This window comes from Melospiza melodia, chromosome 7 (assembly GCF_035770615.1).
Source record: "Melospiza melodia melodia isolate bMelMel2 chromosome 7, bMelMel2.pri, whole genome shotgun sequence".
Classification (NCBI taxonomy): Eukaryota; Metazoa; Chordata; class Aves; order Passeriformes; family Passerellidae; genus Melospiza; species Melospiza melodia.
The window spans coordinates 11,744,156-11,763,588 of NC_086200.1; positions in this window are offsets into that span (position 1 = coordinate 11,744,156).

Below are 19,433 nucleotides of genomic sequence, written 5' to 3' on the forward strand. Positions count from 1 at the left end.
TCCACTCTGTGTCTTGAGAGTGTGAAGGAATGTGTGAAAGTGAATGAGAAATAAAAGTGAGTGAATGTAGACGAATGAAAGTATAGGTAATGTCGATTGTGCATTTTAAGCCTTACCATATCTCCTTGGAGGGAGTTGGATTGTATTGAAAAGCAGTGTGAGAAAAAGGGTTTTTTTTGGGTGTAAGTAGTTGAAAGAAAAGTGGTATTTAAGTTGTTAGTAAAAAATGACAAACAGAAGCAGGGGACGAATAGATAGAAAACTGAAAAATGAGACAGAAATTCAGTAAGGTGGATACAGGAAAAGAAAAGCAGAAAAAAAATACCAACAGAAATACCCCAAGACAGCACTTTGGGAGTTATGTTAACAAACAGAAATACAACTCATTGCAAAATACAGGGTATGCAGAAGTTGATGAGAAAGAACATGCAAACTTGTGCATTATATACTTAAAAACAGCATTAGAAAATTTAACACAAAAGAGTTATACATTGATTCAAGGTATGCCTTTAGAGTAGCACATACCTTAAGAAAAATTTCGAAAGGGAGATTGCTTAATTAAAGAAGAAAAAGATTAGTACATGAGAAACTTATTTTCGAGGTTTTAGAGGCATTACAATTACCTAAGAGAGATAGCAATAGTACATATTAAAGGACACCAAAAGGTAAAGACCTAGAAATAAGAAGAAATAAAATAAATAATTGGCAGATCAAGAAGCTAAAGATGCAGCAGAAAATAGAGCTGAAAGAGTTAATATTAACTCCAAATGAAGAAAAAAAAAGGGGGGGGGGAATTAAAACAAGATTGTGGCGAACAAGATAAATTGGGGAAATAGAAACATCTTGATATGGAAGACAATTAGATAATAAAACGCTTACGAGGGAATAGCAGAGGACGTGTATCAAAAAGCCCGGTGGGATACACAGGCTAGGTGTGATCATTTTTTTAAAAGAACTATGGGTGCATTGAGACTTTTAGAGTAAAAAAACAAGTACCTGAAACATGTATAATTTGCCAAAAGATAAATAAAAGGGTGATGAGAAAAACAATATGAGAAGGTCGTCAGTTAGCTCGTCGACCATTTCAAAGCATCCAAAAAGCAAAACGGGGAAAGTACAGAGCTGAGAACAAATTACCTCATCCATTCCCGTTCGTTCCCCCACTCGTTCGCACCAGCCCTCCCAGCCCCTGTGCCGGCTCCGGCACAGTCCGTCTGTCCCGGTCCGTCTGTCCCGGTCCGTCTGTCCCGGTCCGGCCGCCTGGCCCGCGTTCTTGCCGGGGGTGGGGGTCTGTCCTGCCGTGTGCACCGTGGTTACCGCGCTGATCGCACCGAGGGGGGTCCCGTCTGTCCCATCCCCGGCTGCCCTGACTCTGTCGGCTCCCGCCGCTGCAGCCGGGGTCAGTCCCGGCTTTGTCTCTGCCGGATCAGCCACCGTGAGCCGAGTGAGGGCGATCCCCGCTCCAGCTCGGTCTGCACAGGAACAGCCCCTCGGCGATCCCAGCCACAGACCCCGCCTTTGGAGCCCCCAGACCCTGAGCTGTGCCGATCCCCTCGGGCCATCCCAGCCACAGACCCCGCCTCTGGAGCCCCCAGACCCTGAGCTGTGCCGATCCCCTCGGGCCATCCCGGCTGCAGACCCCGCCTCTGGAGCCCCCAGACCCTGAGCTGTGCCGATCCCCTCGGGCCATCCCGGCTGCAGACCCCGCCTCTGGAGCCCCCAGACCCTGAGCTGTGCCGATCCCCTCGGGCCATCCCGGCTGCAGACCCCGCCTCTGGAGCCCCCAGACCCTGAGCTGGGCCGATCCCCTCGGGCCATCCCAGCCACAGACCCCGCCTCTGGAGCCCCCAGACCCTGAGCTGTGCCGAGCCCCTCGGGCCATCCCAACCACAGACCCCGCCTCTGGAGCCCCCAGACCCTGAGCTGTGCCGAGCCTCCCCGTCCTGCCCTGAGCTCCATTCCCTTGGTAACCACAGCTCCGGCTGCTTAAGGAAACTCTCTAAAGGAATCACTTTATTGAAACACTAAAAAATCAGTTAGAAGAAAGCCCTCTCCTGATTCTTCCTAAAAATACGTGAGAAAGGCTGTAGAAGATAAAAATCCAAAAAGAATGGGATAAAGAGATTGGTCTATTTCCATTAAGAGAGGTTCTCAAAGGGGGGTGATGGATCAGAGTTTGTAAATGCTTCTTTGACTTTGTCTGAGGTCTGAAATTTTAAGAAATAAATAAAAGAGATATTTGGAGAATCTCATAGGCATAGCTGAACAATTAGACCAACTTTTAGGTCCAAACATGTATACTTGAGAACAGATGTGGTTGGTAATGAAAATAATATTTTTCTCAGGAAGAAAAGCAATTAATCAGAGCAACTGAAATAAAAGCTTAAGAAAAAGATAATCTGCAGGGACCCCCAGAGAAGACAAAATGCCAACTGTACCTCCTGAATGGGGTTAAAATAATGAGGAGGGGAGTAAACACATGAACAGTTATTGTAATTACATAACCAAGAGAATAAATGAGACAGCATATCAAAGGCGAAATGTGAAAACAAAAGATTTTTGAGAGACAGCTTTTAGAGGGGAAAGAAAAAACTCCAACTAAATAGATAAACAAACTTTAGAGAAAAAGGAAAATGGTCCTAAGTAAGCAGAAGATCTGAAAATCTTTAAAGAAATGGGCCCATTAAAAAAAAAAAAAAAAGTCATAGGCTTTAATTTTTTTGGGGGGGAACAAACACCATCAGGAGCCTGTGATAACTTTAAAAGTGGGTCCCCAAGAAGAAGAATTGGAATTTGTTATAGACACAGGGGCAGAGAAAACCTGCCTGTTAAACGTTCCAAAAGGGTATAGTGTGAGCAAACATATAGTGAAAGTAACAGGGGCAAAAAGAGGAAGTTTTACATTTCTGGTCATTAAAGATGTGGTAATTGAGGGAAGAAACTAAAATTTAGGTGGGAGATGTGTTATTGGTCCCAGGGGCAGGTAGCAATTTATTGGGAAGAGTCTTACAAGTGCAATTAAGAGTAAGAGTTATATCAGAAAATAAGAAAATGACAGCTAGAGTTTTGAAATTAAGCCAAGAGGATGAAGAAAAAAAAATCAACAAAGAAGTTTGGGCTGGAGAAAGAAATAGGGGAAGAATAAATATCGACCCCATAAGGGTTACAACTGAGAGAGGAGAAAGAGAGAAGTTGAAGTAGAGAAGTAGTTAGGAAACTCTGAGATGTTAGAATGTGAAGTGATGACATCTTGGTGCTAGAAGAGAGCAGAAGTGTGAATGCAAGTTTTTTGCATGAAAGGCAGAGAAGTATCTTAACACATGGTTGTTAAGAGGTTATTCAATGCCACACTGGGGTCCGGAAAAGCCTTAGCAGAACGGGCCCTCCTTGAAGAGAAAAGAGGATAAGTTGACGAGAGAAAGAGAAAGAATGTCAGGAGCACCTGGGCACGCCAGGTTTGGGGTTGTCAAGGCTGGGAGGTGTCTGAGCGCTCCCTGCGATCGGCGGGGTCTCGGGGGCCGCGGCAGGGACCGATCCATGGAGATGCCCCGGGCGGGGCTGGCAGCAGAGGACACAGGTTTGCGGCCAGGAGCGGGCTGGCTCCGGGGCAGAGCTGCCGGGGGGCTCCCAGACTGTCGGGGTGCCGAGCCCAGGATGGCAGCGTCAGCCTGGAAGTAGGCCGAGAGAGAGAAGGGGAGAGAGAGAGAGAGAGAGAGAGAGAGGGAGAGGGCAAAAGAGACCCAGGGCAGCCCCCAGGGTCCCCATCCCCGTGCTGCTCTCCCCTGCCCCGGCCCTGCAGCCAAGGGGCCGCACCGGGGGAAGGGCCAAGAAAAGCATTGACAGCAGGGCTGTGAAAAGAGGGGCAGGGGGGACTAGCACTAAAAGATAAAATCAAAGCAGAGATTGCTGACTCTCCAAACCTCACAAAGCGGTTTGTTTTTCTTAAGTAAGAGGTTTTTTGGTTTTTTTTTCTTTTGTGTGTTTTGTTTGCCGTTAACGAGAAGGCTTTTTTCCTGAAGAAGAGGCTGCTGTAGAGAAAGCTTTTAGCTAAACCCAGAAAGTTTAGAAGGAAAGCGAATCGTAAAAGTTAATGCAGTATTATCTTTCTTTTATTATCTATGCTATTAAGAAGTCCTTTCCAGGTACTACTGAAGCAACAATCAAAATCACGGAAAGAGAGTGAATTCATGCCAGCAGAATCAAAGGACTTGTGAAGAAACTTGAGGAACGGACTATCATATTTAAACCGGGTGATACTGAACTGACTTTCCAATGGGGACTGAGTGGTAATGGTTTGAGAAAACCCAAATGATCCAAGAAATGTACAAAGAATAACACTGAATTAAGAAATAAGATAATGCTTATATCACTGGATTTGAGCACTGCCTGAATAAAACATCTCCTTGGGGGAGGAATACCTCAGATAGAAAGATCAAGAACGTTTTTGTATTCTGACCTTAGCCCTAGAATTGTACAAGGGAGAAGGGGAATTACTATTTCCATTAGTAAACTTTACTTGATTCATTCCAATACTGGACATGCTAGGTGGGTTATAAGTAAATGCTTAAATTGTAAGAGTAATTAGTGTTGTGATTCGCAAAATTTATGCTCTTATTGCAAAAAGTGTTAAAGTACTGACTTGGTTTTGTGGATGGGAATTATTAGTGCCTGTTAAATGAGAGCTACCTGAGGAACAGTCAGAGACCACAGTTAAAGAGTGTCAAAAACAATTTGCCTAGCAATTAGTTAAGAGAAAGTGACAAGAAAATAGAGGGCAAGACCAGATTGGCCTCTGTATTTCACCACCAAGAAGATCAAATAAACCTGCTGTGGGTTGCAACCTCACAGGCATGGGAGGTGGGAGTATAAGCCATACTGGACCTCTGTTATTCCTGTTTCTGGCACTCACTTGTTGTCTTTTCCCTTTCGGGATACCAGCAGGATTGTGTCACAAATGCTACAGAAAGCATCACATAGAAAGAAACCAAAGTTCCTCCTTTATTACACACACCTGTGTCAACAGCCACTGTTATAACCCATCCAAATTAAGAACTTGTAGGCAAAACAGAGTAAATTATTAGATTACAAGAAACTTAAGAAAAAGTGGCAATAGATTTAGAACTGAATGTCCAAAAGGAGAGAGAGGGATTTGTTTTAAATTTAATCTTGAAGATGCGGTTCAAGATTTGGAAAAAAAACCCCAAATAATAAAGGAAAAGGTAAAACCAGCACAGCAATCTAACTCTGTATTGACTCCAAATTATCTGTTGAATTGTATTACAAGACTCCAAGCAGTTATAGAAATGATAGCAAATAAGGCTGCCCAGGCATTAGAGTTAACATTAAGTCAGCTAAGCCAAACAAAAACTGTAGGGTATCAGAAAGGTTCGCTTTAGACTATTTATTGGCCAAAGAAGGGGGTGTTTGTGGAAAGTTCAATATATCAGATCGTTGAAAATTGATGACCACAGAAAAGTCATTCTAGCAAAAGCAAAAGAAATCAAAAAGAAAAATATATACGCATATAACAACCCAGGTACCAGTCCAAAAATTAGAAAACAATGTTAAAATCTAGCTGGTGGGGTAATGTATTAGAAGAAATTAAGATCTTTCATTTGTGTTACAACTGTTTTTATATTTCTTTCTTGTGTAATCCCGTGTTTTATTTTACCAGCATAGTCCAGAAGATATAAGTAGAAAAAAAATATTGCTCAAGCCAAATGATTTACAAAGAATAAGAGTGGGGATTGTGAAAAATGCATGTATTTTATGATTGGCTTTTCGCAAATATTAAAATGAATATTATATGTGTTGTGTGAGAAAGCAATGCAGTATTAATTTTCTTAAGCACTGTGTTAAATATAGTTTTAGGTTATAAAAATAGAAACTATGCTATGTAAGATGCTTTGTTTAACAGAAAGGGCTTGCAGCGAGATAGCAGCCACAGGACATCTAAATCTTTCAGAGAAAGGGAATTTCTTGCCTTCTTATCAGAAAAAATGAACTTCTTCTCACCTTGGAGGCACTGTTAGGATTAGAAGGAAAGAAGTTGACAATGACCAGACAGAATCCTGTATTTGAATGGAATTTATGCATCATGTATGAAGTATATGAATATGCAACAGGCTATTGTTCTTAAGGGTTAATCCTTTGTTAATGGGTGTCCTTTTTCAGGCTCCTGATGCCCAGAAAAAGGTACCCGGACATCCGTAACTCTTTGTTTTTATTGTCTCATATTGTCTTAATTCAATTTATCCAAATTGTTATTACTCTAATTGTGTTACTATTTTTATAACTATTTTATTACTATGAAACTTTTTAAAATTTTAAAAACAAGTGATTGGTGTTTTTCACACTGACTGTTCACCGCTGCCAATGCTCACAGTATTCTCCTAACACACTTGAGCTTCCTGTCTTTCAGTGAGAGAAAGATTCAGCTAAAGTCAAGGAAAGAGGGCAGGGGAGATGGAAACCTTCCCTTGAGATGCTTTTAGGAAGGCCTGAAGGGACCCTGCCTTTCCTTGGAACAGAGGTGGTCACCATGCATGGTGTTGCCTGACCTGCCCTAGGTGCTCCTCTATTCCAGAAGGACTTTTGCCCACTTCATCACTTGTCTGTCCCTCCAATTCCAGGGCCTCAAACCTGCTCTGTGAGATACTAAACCTGTAAGTCAGCTGTAAGTTTTCAGAATATGGCACTGACCATGGCTCTAAGTAAGTTTTTTTAATCAGGCTTGCAATATATTTTGAGAAGAAGAAGGAACAGAAGGGGTAGATACCACACAAGAATCCAGCAGAGTCTTCCCAGCTTTTTTGTCTGGGTTCTATGAAGCACAATGCCCAGTGCTTGCATTATGCTGTCTTTTCATGTGTTCTGGTGACCAGAACCATCCCATGGCCAGGCCCAGGATAATTTGGGTGCCAAAGTCCCATTGCCTGCAAACATCACACTCTTTTTTACCCAGCTGGTGCTCAGCTCAGCATATTTGCTGAGACAACTTTAGGACTGTTTTCCTTAACTTGGCAGTTCTAGCAGATGTCCTTATGGCCCCTAAATTCTGCATCCTTTGTGTCCACTATCAATGGGCATCCTTCTTCCCAAGCTTTGTCAACCTCCCTCTGGGTCTGAGATCAGTGAAACGGGCCCAGCCCTGAGTCTTAAAGACAATTCTAGCAACAACTACTTTGCTTTTCTAATACCTGGCCATCACTTCGAGCTTGTAGGCTGCTATGTGTGTCACAGGTTAAATGTCTCTTCCTGTTGATCAGGCTTGGAAGTGCGGACAGCCCAGGCATGACAGGATATGTTTTCTTCAGGAAATGGGACGTAGGGCCCAGCTTGCACCAGGTCCAGGCCCGCGCCTTCCAGAGCGCCAGAAGGTTCGCGGCGCCATTGCAGGGCTCAGGGCGCCTCCTTGTGGGCAAGAGTCGCCTCGACAGCGCGGGCGCCGCGCGGCGGGGCCAGAGGGCGGGAAAGGGCGGGCGGGTGTGAGGGGCGGGGCGGTTCGTGCCTAGAGCCGAGCCCGCGCTGTACCTCGGCGCCTTCCCGGCTCGGTGTTGGGAGCGAGCCGCCGCTGCTCGGGCTCTGGGAGAAGCGTGCGGCCGCTGCGGAGTCCCAGCCCGCAGATCTGGCTGCTGGCCGAGGCTGCAGTGCAGAGCTGCCATGCCAGAGCTGCCGTGCGCCGTGGCACTGCCAGAGCCCCTGGCAGAGCCGGGCTGGAAGTGCCGACAGCTGAGGGAAGCCCTGCCATGGCAGCGCCCCAAGCTCTTGTTTATCCCACAGAAAGAGAGGATCAGCACCTGGAGGTGACTGCGTCATTCCTGGAAAGGGACTATCTGCTTACAGTTGCGATGTCTGGCAGCAAGCAGGACGGCGCTGGTGCCAGGGAGCCAAGTGAGGGCAAAGCAGCCCTGTGACAGCCTGGCCCAGGGGCTCTTGTGGCAGCAGGCAGCGTGGGGATCAGAACAGAGGCAGGGGGAGGCAGGAGCTGCTCGGCCATGCCAGGGCTGGGAGCCTCCTTCCTGCCCAAGTGGGGCCCAGCTGGGCCAGGGGGCAGCTCCTGGGACAGCCGTGCCCGCAATGGCCCCTGCTCTGCAAGGCCTCCAGCGCTGCCCATCAGCCAGGCAGGGACAGAGCAGCCTTGGGGCCGATGCTGCTGCAGGCTCAGAGCCCCGCACAGCTGCTCATGCCCGGTGCCATTGGCTCTGTCCCCTGCAGCCTGCATGCTGTGTCACCGTGCAGAGGCTGAGCCCTGTGCCTCCCCTGGCCCTGGCAACTGTTCCTGTGCTGCTCCTGCACTGCCCAGGGCACCCACGGGCCCTGCTTGGGCCGCACGCAGACCAGAACCAGCTGGGGCTGTGACAGCTCTGCTGCTCTGGGCCCAGCCCTTGGGCAAAGCACCCGCGTGTCCCTGGGCTGGGGGCAGTGCCCATGGCTCCCCAGGGCACGAGAGCCTCAGCCCCAGCTCCCAAACATGACCTAACAGGGTTTGCTGATATTGATCCCTGTTAGACCTTTGAAAGCATGTTGAAAGTAACCTTGTTTGGCAAGTCCTTCAAGGAACAAACGTGATTCGCTTCTAATCAGTAAAAACTTTATTGGTTTGCTTGCACTTCCTATAGGGTATCCTAATGCTTCCTTTGGCATTCCAGAAAATAATGAAAATCTAACAAATTCTAAAGAGAAGTTCTTGAATCCACTATGAGGAGAAGTCTCTACATTCACTATCCTTACATACACTTAAGTAGCTGCTCCTGTAACACACAAAGATGTAGTGGTTTACCTGACTGGACCACACAACAGGATGTTATACACACCGCTACACTAAAAAACTTCTCTTCCCTGTTCATCACAAATTTAAAGCTCTTCTCGAGGTCCTGACTTAATTTTACATGCACATTCATACCTGCAATCCCTCCCCATGCTCAGTTTTCACCTAGACTTACCAGGGAACAGATGTTCCATACTCACCTCAAGCAATAATCTACGTCTGTCTTCCTAACCCTCTTTTTCTTCACTGACTTCTACTAATCTACAAAATAACTTGGACCCTCTGCACAAAAGAAACATCCAATTAATAGCCTTAAACACTTGTGAATGTGCTGCTACTTCTAACAATCTTGACCACCACAGCACTAAAATCAGAAATCAATTCTTCACATCCTTCCTGTTCTCCTGCCCCCACCACGCCTTGGCTCCAGCAGAAATGTTCCCTACTGCAGCCTGGTGTGCTAAGAACAATCAAAGGCAGCAGCACTTTTCCTCAACATGCTGCAATCTGAATTGCAGTGAAATTGCAGCTGTTGCATTAGAAGCTCAGCACCAGCACCCCACATCTTCCCCCAGAACTGAGGCCTGCTGAGGCCTGAGCTCTCCATTTCAACACACCCTGTAAATCAGGCTGCCTGGAAGATTGCAGGCTGGTAACTGTGTGAACACAGCAGTGCATTTCAGCAGAGTTATGGAATCAGTCTCATGGAAGGCACATCCTTTAAGCTTAAGACTCTATTCTACAAAATCTAGCCAGCAATTGTTTTGGTGGCCTGTGCAGGTTTTGGGGACTGTGCATGTTTCCTTTGGATGTTGTTTTCTTTGTTTCTAAATACAAAATTCACTGGATTCAGAAGCGAAACCCCAGATTCATTAGAACAAAGAACCACAGGGACATATGTGGCTGACAAGAACACTCCTCATTTCTAATGGTAACACCAGAAAGAGAGGAAAAAGATAAAGATGATTTAAATACCCGAAAGGATCCGAAATGTCTACATAAGCTGTCAAGTGACTAAGTTTTTGGTAAACTCTAAAAGTCCAGATTCCTATTCGGTAATTGTCTGAAAGAAAAGAAAGCCAGAAAATCTGGTTGACCTTTATTTTGCCAGGACTTTCTCACGGGATTCTACCACAACTTGGATCACAAGTGAGGGTGGCAAATTTTGACTAGAAAACTTTGATAACTAGGCAGCATTTTTTCCTCCTCACTGAATTACAGGAAGGGTTTAAAAGGAAAAAAAAATATAAAAGAGCGTAAAGAAATTCTATCATACCTCTTAGGCGTTCATCATCTTTGGAGAACAAAAAAAAAAAACTCTAGCACTTCCTGTGCATGGTAAAGAAAGAAACCTAGAAAAGGACAAAGGGATTTGAGCATCCTAAATTGTACTATCAAATTTCATGAACACGAGTTAATCCTGTAGTGCTTCAGAGAAATGCCATACATTGAAAAGCTTTATTCCCTAGAAACCAAATAAATCTTTTTATTTTCCAAATCCTCTTTTAAAGAGAAAACTGACTGTGTCTTTGGTTTTTGGCCAAACTCAGTTTGGAGTTGGTCAAACCAAAATGACCCAGTTAATTTCCTGTGCTCTGCTCTTTCTTTCCATATTCACATTCACATCCAATGGGTTGCTGGGAGTTTTGACTCTGTGCAGCACAAACGGTTTTCTAAGATGACTTTCATTGCTCAGAGGTGTGCAATGTCAGTTTCCCATTCCCTGAGTGCTGCTATTAATATTCCCACAGCATCCAACTACTACAGCCAAGTAGACAACAAAGAGAAATGGAACTTGCATTTCTTGGTCCTGTTCAATTTCTGACATCTCAGGCTCATCGTCACCCTCAGAACTGCTGTCCTGGAAACGTGGATCCTCTTGCCATGTGGCTTTTACTGGCTTTATTGTCCCAAGCGCGTGAGGCTCTGCAATGACAGCACCAATAGAGAAAAAAAGCCAAAACCAGATTATTCCTCTAATCATCAGGAAGAATTCCTCCTTTCACGTGAAATACTTACAGTGGAGAAGAGAGATTTAGGAAGGACAGAATCTGACCCTGCCAGATTTTCTAAGCTACATTTCTGCTCCACTTTGTATTTTCCACTTTGTTCCAGGGAGCCCTTATGTATTCTTAAACATTTCTCATTGCATTCAGAAGACACTGAATACCTTTTCAGTTCAGCGCAAGTCTGGGGGGCTCATTGCTTTGTGCTGTTGCGTTGGGTTTTTTAATATTTTGGGTAACTTCACGGGGTTTCTTTTCTCTCCTACATGACTGGGACTTGAGTTAATGTTGTTTCATCTTCATTTCAGACGGCCTCATTTTATCTAAGGTTAGGACACCCCAATGATCATGTGTCATTCCATTTCCTTTTTCTAAAGGTCCAAGAGTAGAATTCAGTAACAAACAGAATGTTCATGGATCTTGGGGCCAGCTCTCGGACTTTGCTCCTCCCTCTACATTAACGCACATTTCCTTAAAAGCCTTGTGAGTTCCTATGAAACTTGATATGACTGGTGTGTCACCTTTTTCCCTGTTTGAGGAATTCAGGGCATGAGAACAAGCTTTTTCACCACTCAGCAAAAACCCCCAATGCCTTCTCAAAGCATGCCTTTCAGAATTCCTGAGATGCAAGCATGAGGCACCTCTCAATAATCTACCACAACCCTAGCAAGCAGAAATGAAGATCAAAATGCTTCTGCCTAATTACTGACTTCTGTTGCTGAAAATCCCCTGCATCCTGACCTTTATTACACCATATTGCCCTACAGTGCCTGCCAGAAGCTCTTCCTTAGCAATGGCACTGTTAGAAGGGTTCTGCTGTTACCTTCTTTGATGCCCAACTCCTCTGTGCCTCCAAAGAAAGAAAACTTGAAGTAACTCGTCTCCTGAGCTGCATCATCCTCAGGCAAAGGTCCCAAATGGTCATCTGGGGCAGAGTCCTGTGCACCCTCTTTGTCCCAGGGTATTTCCTCAGTCTGGTTTGCTCTTTGAAGGTCTTTCAAAGAATAAACCAGAATAGACGGAGGAAATACCGTCTATTCTGGTTTGTTCTTTGAAAGGCCTCTTTCAAATCTGCAGCAATGGTGTAGGAGTTGTCTTCAGACAGTGAGGCAGTGTCTCATCTCTTTCTTCTTTTTTTGGCTTTACTGAAATGAGATTGTTCAAGGATAGCAACACAGCACACGTCCTTTTCGGACACAGCTTCCCTAAGAGCCACCTTGCTCTGAATGTCTCCCTAAGCATATCCAAGCCCATTAAGGAGTGGTTCATTATCAAGGGTAAGCAGTGGGGAAACACCTGAGGTTGAAGTCTAAAGGCAGGAACAAGAGTCCTTTTTAATTAGCCACATCCTTAAGTGACTTTTCACTGAATACACAGTTACACAGAAATCAAGGTATTTAGCCCAGACTTCTTCCTGCCAGTAGAAACATCAAGAGCTAATAGGGTTTGCCCACAGAGCTGCACATCTCAGGGTCCCTGCACTGACCGTTCTCACCTTCACTTCTGGCAAGGAACACACGGCCTAGAAAGAAAAGATGACGGCGCTACGTGCTGCTGTTGGAGGTCCCAGTTGAGGTCCGACGTCGCTGGTGGGAGCGGCTGCTCCTGCGGGATGTCCCCGACCATGTCCCCCTACGCCTGGGCCTCTCAGCACTCGCTGCTGTCCTCCGGCTCCTGTCCTGGCGACTCCTGGACCGCACAGTTTGAGTCGAGGCCCGGCGCTGCTGACGGGAGCGGCTGCGTCTGGGGAATGGCCCTGACCATGTCTCCCTTCGCCTGGGCCTCTCAGCCCTTGTCCCTGTGCCACTGCTGCTGCCGCGGCGACTCCTGGAGCGGACAGGTGGACTCTGGGCCCAGCCTTGCTGGCGGGAGCGCCTGCATCTGGGGGATGGCCCTGACCATGTCTCCCTTCGCCTGGGCCTCTCAGCCCTTGTCCCTGTCCCACTGCTGCTGCCGCGGCGACTCCTGGAGCGGACAGGTGGACTCTGGGCCCAGCCTTGCTGGCGGGAGCGGCTGCGTCTGGGGGATGGCCCGGACCATGTCTCCCTTCGCCTGGGCCTCTCAGCCCTTGTCCCTGTCCCACTGCTCCTGTCACAGCAGCTCCTGGAGCGGACAGGTGGACTCCGGGCCCAGCCTTGCTGGCGGGAGCGCCTGCGTCTGGGGGATGGCCCTGACCATGTCTCCCTTCGCCTGGGCCTCTCAGCCCTTGGCCCTGTCCCTCTGTTCCTGTCATGGCAACTCCTGGAGCGGACAGGTGGACTCTGGGCACGACCTTGCTGGCGGGAGCACCTGCGTCTGGGGGATGTCCGTGATGGTGTCTCCCTTTGCTTGGGCCTCTCAGCCCATGGCCCTGTCCTACGGTTCCTGTCACGGCGACTCCTGGACCGGACAGGTGGACTCTGGGCGCGACTTTGCCGGCGAGAGGAGCTTCGCCTGCGGCTGGGCCCAGCACGTCTGGAATGGACCCTGTCCTCAGGGTCAGGGGACGTGCTGCGTGTTGCCCTTGATCTGCTGATGCTGCTGGTGTCCAGTGAGGAAGATGGCAGCGCCTGCTGCCATGCTGCGTGTTGGGGCCTGCTGTGGCTGCCCGTCTCTGGAGATGGAGGTGGGGAAACCAGCACCAATGGCACAGGGCTGTGGGAGCTGGGGCTGATGGCCTCAGATTCTGACCAGCCACGAGCAGATTGTAGTCCTGACTGTCTGGCCGGCCTGGGGCCATTGAGCTCTGTCTCATCCCTGGAGGCTGTAAGGGCAAGCAGGAATATCAAAGATCACCCAGGCCCTGGCCAGGCCAGGCCAGAGCAGTGCCTCCAGCCCTCCAGCAGTGGATGCTGCGCTCTGCCAAGCCCGGCCTGGGCACTGCCCTAGCCCAGGGACACCGGGGACTTTGACTCATACATGTTCCGAGCCCAGCACAACTGTCACACTCCCATCTCTGTGTGCTGTTCCTCAGGCCAGAGCAGCGCCTGTGGGTGCCCTCAGCAGCACAGGAGGAGCACAGGAGCAATTGCCAGGGCCTGGGGAGGCAAACAAGCTCATAGCACTGAGAACAAAAAGTGTACCAGCACGTGGTTGTCTAGCCAAGCGCTTCTGCTTCTTCCTGCTTTGAGCCCTTGTCGAGACACAGGTTCCCTGCAGAGCCCCAGGTGCAGCTTCCCAACTTACCCCTGTTCCTCTGCCTCCTCCCTGCCCCCAGGGTAAAGGCAATCCCTGGCATTGCATTGGCCGTGCCTCACTCCTAGATCTGCGAAGGCATCGTTGTCCTCCCACGTTGGCTGTCTGATGGAGAAAGGAAGAGATGATGAATTTCTGCTGCTCTCCCTCACGGAGGTCCAGGGTGTCCCAGCTCTTTCTCCAGCGCTTTTCCAAGTTGGGGGTGAAGCTGAAGCCCAGACTCACAGGACAGGGCAGGGCCAGGGCTCCTGGGGCAGGGCCTGGCACAGCACAGCACTTGCACCCTCCTGGCTGGTGGGCCAGGCAGAAGGACACCAACCTGAAGGGGACTCGGATCCCCAAGATGAACATTTCAACAGGGAATTCCCCACTGTCTCTGCACAGGGGGCACTGGAAATAGAAAGCACCAGCGCGCAAGGCCTGTCCCTGCAGGGCAAACACAGGCAGGGTGAGCGAGGCCCTGCTGCTGCTGCTGCTGCTGCTGCTGCTGAGCACCTGCTGTGCCCCAGGGCTCAGGGGAGAGCTCCTACCTGGATGCAGTCCCTGTGGAACCAGGCCTTTTTGCACGCTGGGCACACCAATGTTGTGAAGGTCTTTCTGTCCTCCACAGGTTCCATGCAGATGAGGCAAACGGTGTCCGGCTCAGGAGTCGCATCCACCTCCTGCTCTGGACGGTGCTCAGGGCAGAAAGAGCTGGGGGCAAAGGGATGGGGAAAGTGAGAAATGCTGGATCATTCCCCAGGGGTGGTCATAAAGAGAGATGAGGTACCTGAACGGAGTAACGTATAGATTGACACAGCCGCCCTCCTTGGTACAGGGCAAGTGGAACCATCTGTCACAGTTCTCCCTGCAGCACATGATGGTTGCCCCGCTCTGGCCGCAGACGCAGCAGCGCTGGAAAGAGCCAAGCAGCTGCATCAGCAGCAGCAGCAGCAGCAGCAGCCTCGAGGCCTCCCCAGGCAGCCCCAGGGCTAAGGGCAGGGCGCAGGACGTGGCCGCTGCCGGCTCCCAGCCCACAGAGCCGCCAGCTGGAGGAGGGAGGCTGCTGTGCCAGGGCCTCTGTGCCAGAGCTGCTGGGAGCCAGACTTTGTCCCGACTGCTGGGCCGGCCTTTCTTTCCTGCAGTCTGGGCTAAGCTCTGGCAAACCTCGCCAGGCACAAATCTCCCTGCTCTTGTCAGGCTCTCACCTTCTGTGCCACCCGCCGCACTGCAATTAGGAGATCTCGAGGGAGAAAGTCCATGAGTCCCCCGCGGTCCGTCTCTTGCCGAAATAGTAGAGTGGCGAAGAACTGCAGCCAAGGGGAGAAGCTGATGAGGAGGGGGCGGGAGGAGCTGCCCATTGCAAAGGTGGAGAGAGCGCCCGGAGCCACTCACCATGCAGAACACGTGGGCACAGAGCCCACCCTTCTGCAGTTTGTCACCGCACATGTCCGGGTCAGCCTCGGCACGGCGACACAGCATGCAGGCTGCAGGGGACAGAGCCAATGGCACCGGGCATGAGCAGCTGTGCGGGGCTCTGAGCCTGCAGCAGCATCGGCCCCAAGGCTGCTCTGTCCCTGCCTGGCTGATGGGCAGCGCTGGAGGCCTTGCAGAGCAGGGGCCATTGTGGGCACGGCTGTCCCAGGAGCTGCCCCCTGGCCCAGCTGGGCCCCACTTGGGCAGGAAGGAGGCTCCCAGCCCTGGCATGGCCGAGCAGCTCCTGCCTCCCCCTGCCTCTGTTCTGATCCCCACGCTGCCTGCTACCACAAGAGCCCCTGGGCCAAGCTATCAGAGAGCTGCTTTGCCTTCACCTGGCTCCCTGGCACCAGGACCCTCCTGCTTTCTGTCAGACATGGCGGCTGTCTACGCTGAGTCTATCTCCTCGAGGGACGTGGTCACTTCGAGGTGCTGTTCCTCTCTGTCTATGGGAGAAAGAAGGGGGGGGGGGGGGGCGGAGTTTGCAGAACAGGCCCAGAACCACGAGGCTCTACTCCCTGCTCAGCCCTGCGTGAGCCCTGCTCCTGTCTGTTTCTCCTCCCGTCGTCGCCTTGAGTAACACTGCAGTGTCCTCTGGCTGTTCCTCTGCTGATTCTGTGATTTTGGGAAGGGAGAGGCAGGTGAGCCTGCAGGACAGGCCCAGAGCCCCGAGGTGTGGGGCCCCTCTGGTCCCTGGGCAGCCACATCCCTGCCCTACCTTCTCCTCCCGTTGTCAGGTCGCACTGACACTCGGCTTGAGCCCCGCGTTCCCTTTTGTGGCCTTGGTGGCACAGGTCACAATGGCCACTCTGACATCAGCACCGTGTACCCAAAATCGGGGCAGCCATGGCCCCAGGTCCCTGGCAACCACTTGTGGCGGCCCCCTTGGGCACCGAGCTTCTAAAATGGTCCGAGCGTTTGCTCAGGGTGGAAGCAGGGCCAGGACTCCTGCAGCAAGTGCAGCGTCAAATGCCAGGCCCTGGGGCAGCCAGCCAGGGTGGCACTGTAGGCAGGGAGGTGCTGTTCAGGCACTGCCACACTAGGGCTCCGGCCCCGGCCAAGGGAAATTTCTGCTCCTGCCCCTGGCAGGCGGTGGCCCAGAGAGCCCGTGCGGAGTCAGCTGCACTACAGGGATTCAAACCCTGCTCTAGGTGAACTGATGTTTTCATCAAGACCTGTCTGCAGAAAACTAAGATGAACCTGATTTGATGCTGCTGCTGATCACCATTGGGTACAGGAGATAAACCTGGACACCACCACAGCTGCCTCCGTTATCCTGCCATCATATGAACTAACAACTTTGACTTTCCATATAAATGGAAAAATTAGTATTAAGCTTCTGAGAAGCGTCATCTTTTATACTGACTCAGCAGAAAGACAGAAAATTCACTGAGAATTTTCTGTGTACATTTGACAGGAGAGCTTGCAACTGTCCTCAACTCAAGTCAAATACAGGAGGATGCTTTTCCTACATTATAGGAACTTTGCCAGTTTGGTCCATGCTTTCCTACTAGAAAATACATTGGAAAAAATTAGGAAGAGAAGCACAAACAATTCTTGTCAATTTTTCTCTTTCGTGTCTTTGCAAACATGCTCCTGGAAATGCAGATCCATGACTTGTGGAACAATCAGTGGCATCTCTGGGAAGCAGGGCAGGGACTGACAGGCAAGGACACACTGCACCTGCCTGATGCTGGGGCAGCAGGAGTTTGCCCATTTTCCTGTCTCCATGGCAGAGCCACCTTGGCTGGGAAACGATCCCTTCACTGGTCTAGGAGGGAGGCACAGCCAGTGCAATGCCAGGGAGTGCCTTTACCCTGGAGGCAGGAAGGAGGCAGAGGAAGAGGGGGGAAGTTAGGAAGCTGCACCCGGGGCTCTGCAGGGCTCCCGGCTAGGTCTCGAAGCACAAGGAGCCAGAAGAGCTTGGCCGGACAATCCCGAGCTCTGGACACCTTGTCCTCAGCACCGGGAACCCGTTTGCTTCTCCAGGCCCTGGGCACTGCTCCCGTGCTGCTCATGCAATTACACACAGACACAGAGCTACCTGCTCTGTCTCAACCCTCTTCAGCACTGAACAGCACAACACAGTAACATGTTCTCTTCAGTACATGGTCTAATTATTAATAGTCCTGCAAAGACTCACATTCAAAGCACACACAAAAACCCCAAACCCTGGTACAAAACTTGCATCAACACAAAATGCATGTTGCTGTTCAGAAACACAGGGCAGCACTTTTGGCCAATGCTTTTTCCTATAAGATCTTTCCAAGGATTGCAAAAGTGACATTGTTTGGCAACTTCTTCAAGGAACAGACAGGAGAGGCTTCTGAGTTTTTAAAGATTTATTGGTTTGCTTTCACTTTCCTTTTGGCATCCTTACACTTCACCCAGCATTCCAGAAAATCGTGAAAATCCAAAATAATATCAGGGGAAGTTTCTGAATTCATTCATGTTTCTCCCAAAGACTTTCTTGACATACATACAAGTGACTGGTCCTATGACATACAGAGACGCAGTGGTTTCCCTGACTGGACATTACAAGACAACGTTATAGACTCCACTATACTAAAACACTTCTGTTGCCTGGTAATTACAAAGCCTGAAGCTCTTCTAGAGGCTTTTCCCAGTGCAACTTCATTAGGTTCCTCTCTGCCCAACTCTCGAGCCTCTCCAGGTCTCACTGAAGGGCAGCAGAGCCTTGTGGTGCCTCAGGCCCTGCTCCCAATTCTGTCCCATCAGCAAACACTGAGGGAACACTCTGTCCCTTCTGCCAGGTCACTGGGGAATAAGGCAAACAAGGCTGGGCCCAGCACGGCGCCCTGAGCTCACAGCTACCTGAGTTTGGAGCTCCCCTGTCCACTTCTCTGCCCCACTGTCCCTGAGCTGCCTCAGGGGCCTGTTATGGGAGGCAGGGACAAAGCCTTGCTGAAGTCCCAGCTGGCAACAACCACTGCTCTCCCCTCACAAGCCCAGCCAGTCACTGCAGCACAGGTGGCTATGGGATTGGTCAAGCATGGTTTCCATTCCTGTTATTCCACAGGCTTAGAGATGGCATCCAAGAGGAGCTGTTCTGTCACCTTTCTGGGGATGGAGCTGAGGCTGATGGCCCTGCAGTTTCCTGGCTCTTTCTTGGTGCCCTTTTGCAAGACTGCAGTGATGTTGGCTTTCCTCCACTGCTCATGCCTCTCTCCAGGGCTGTCTCCTTCCCTGACCTGCTGGCAGAGCACCCTGTGCCAGAGGCAGGAGCAGAGATTTCCCTTGGCCCCAAAAGGGAACACTGGGCTCAGGCCGAGTGTCAGTGCGACCTGACAACGGGAGGAGAAGGCATGAAGGAGCAGAGCTCACACAGGGCTGAGCAGGCAGTAGAGCCCTCGTGGCTCTGGGCTTGCTCTGCAAGCTCCTTGGCCTCTACTTTCTCCACAGAGAGAGAGGAACAGCACCTCAAAGTGACCAGGAAACCCGGCCATGGAGCGAGGCTGGGGCTTTGACACCTCAGGGAAACCGGACACGGAGCGGGACTGGGGCTGTCAGCCCTCAGGGAAACTGGCAATGGAGCGGGGCTGGGGCTGTGACACCTCAGGGAAAGCGGCCATGGAGCGGGACTGGGACTGTGACACCTCAGGGAAACTGGCCATGGAGCGGGACTGGGACTGTGACACCTCAGGAAACCGGCCATGGAGTGGGACTGGGACTGTGACACCTCAGGAAACCGGCCATGGAGTGGGACTGGGACTGTGACACCTCAGGGAAACCGGCCATGGAGCGGGACTGGGACTGTGACACCTCAGGGAAACTGGCCATGGAGTGGGACTGGGGGTGTCAGCCCTCAGGGAAACCGGCCATGGAGTGGGACTGGGACTGTGACACCTCAGGAAACCAGCCATGGAGCGAGACTGGGACTGCCAGCCCTCAGGAAACCCGGCCATGGGGCTGGGGCTGCAGCTGTGACACCTCAGGGAAAGCAGCCATGGGTGTGGCTTGGCCTTTGACACCTCAGGGAACTCACCATGGCAGCCACCTCCAGGGGT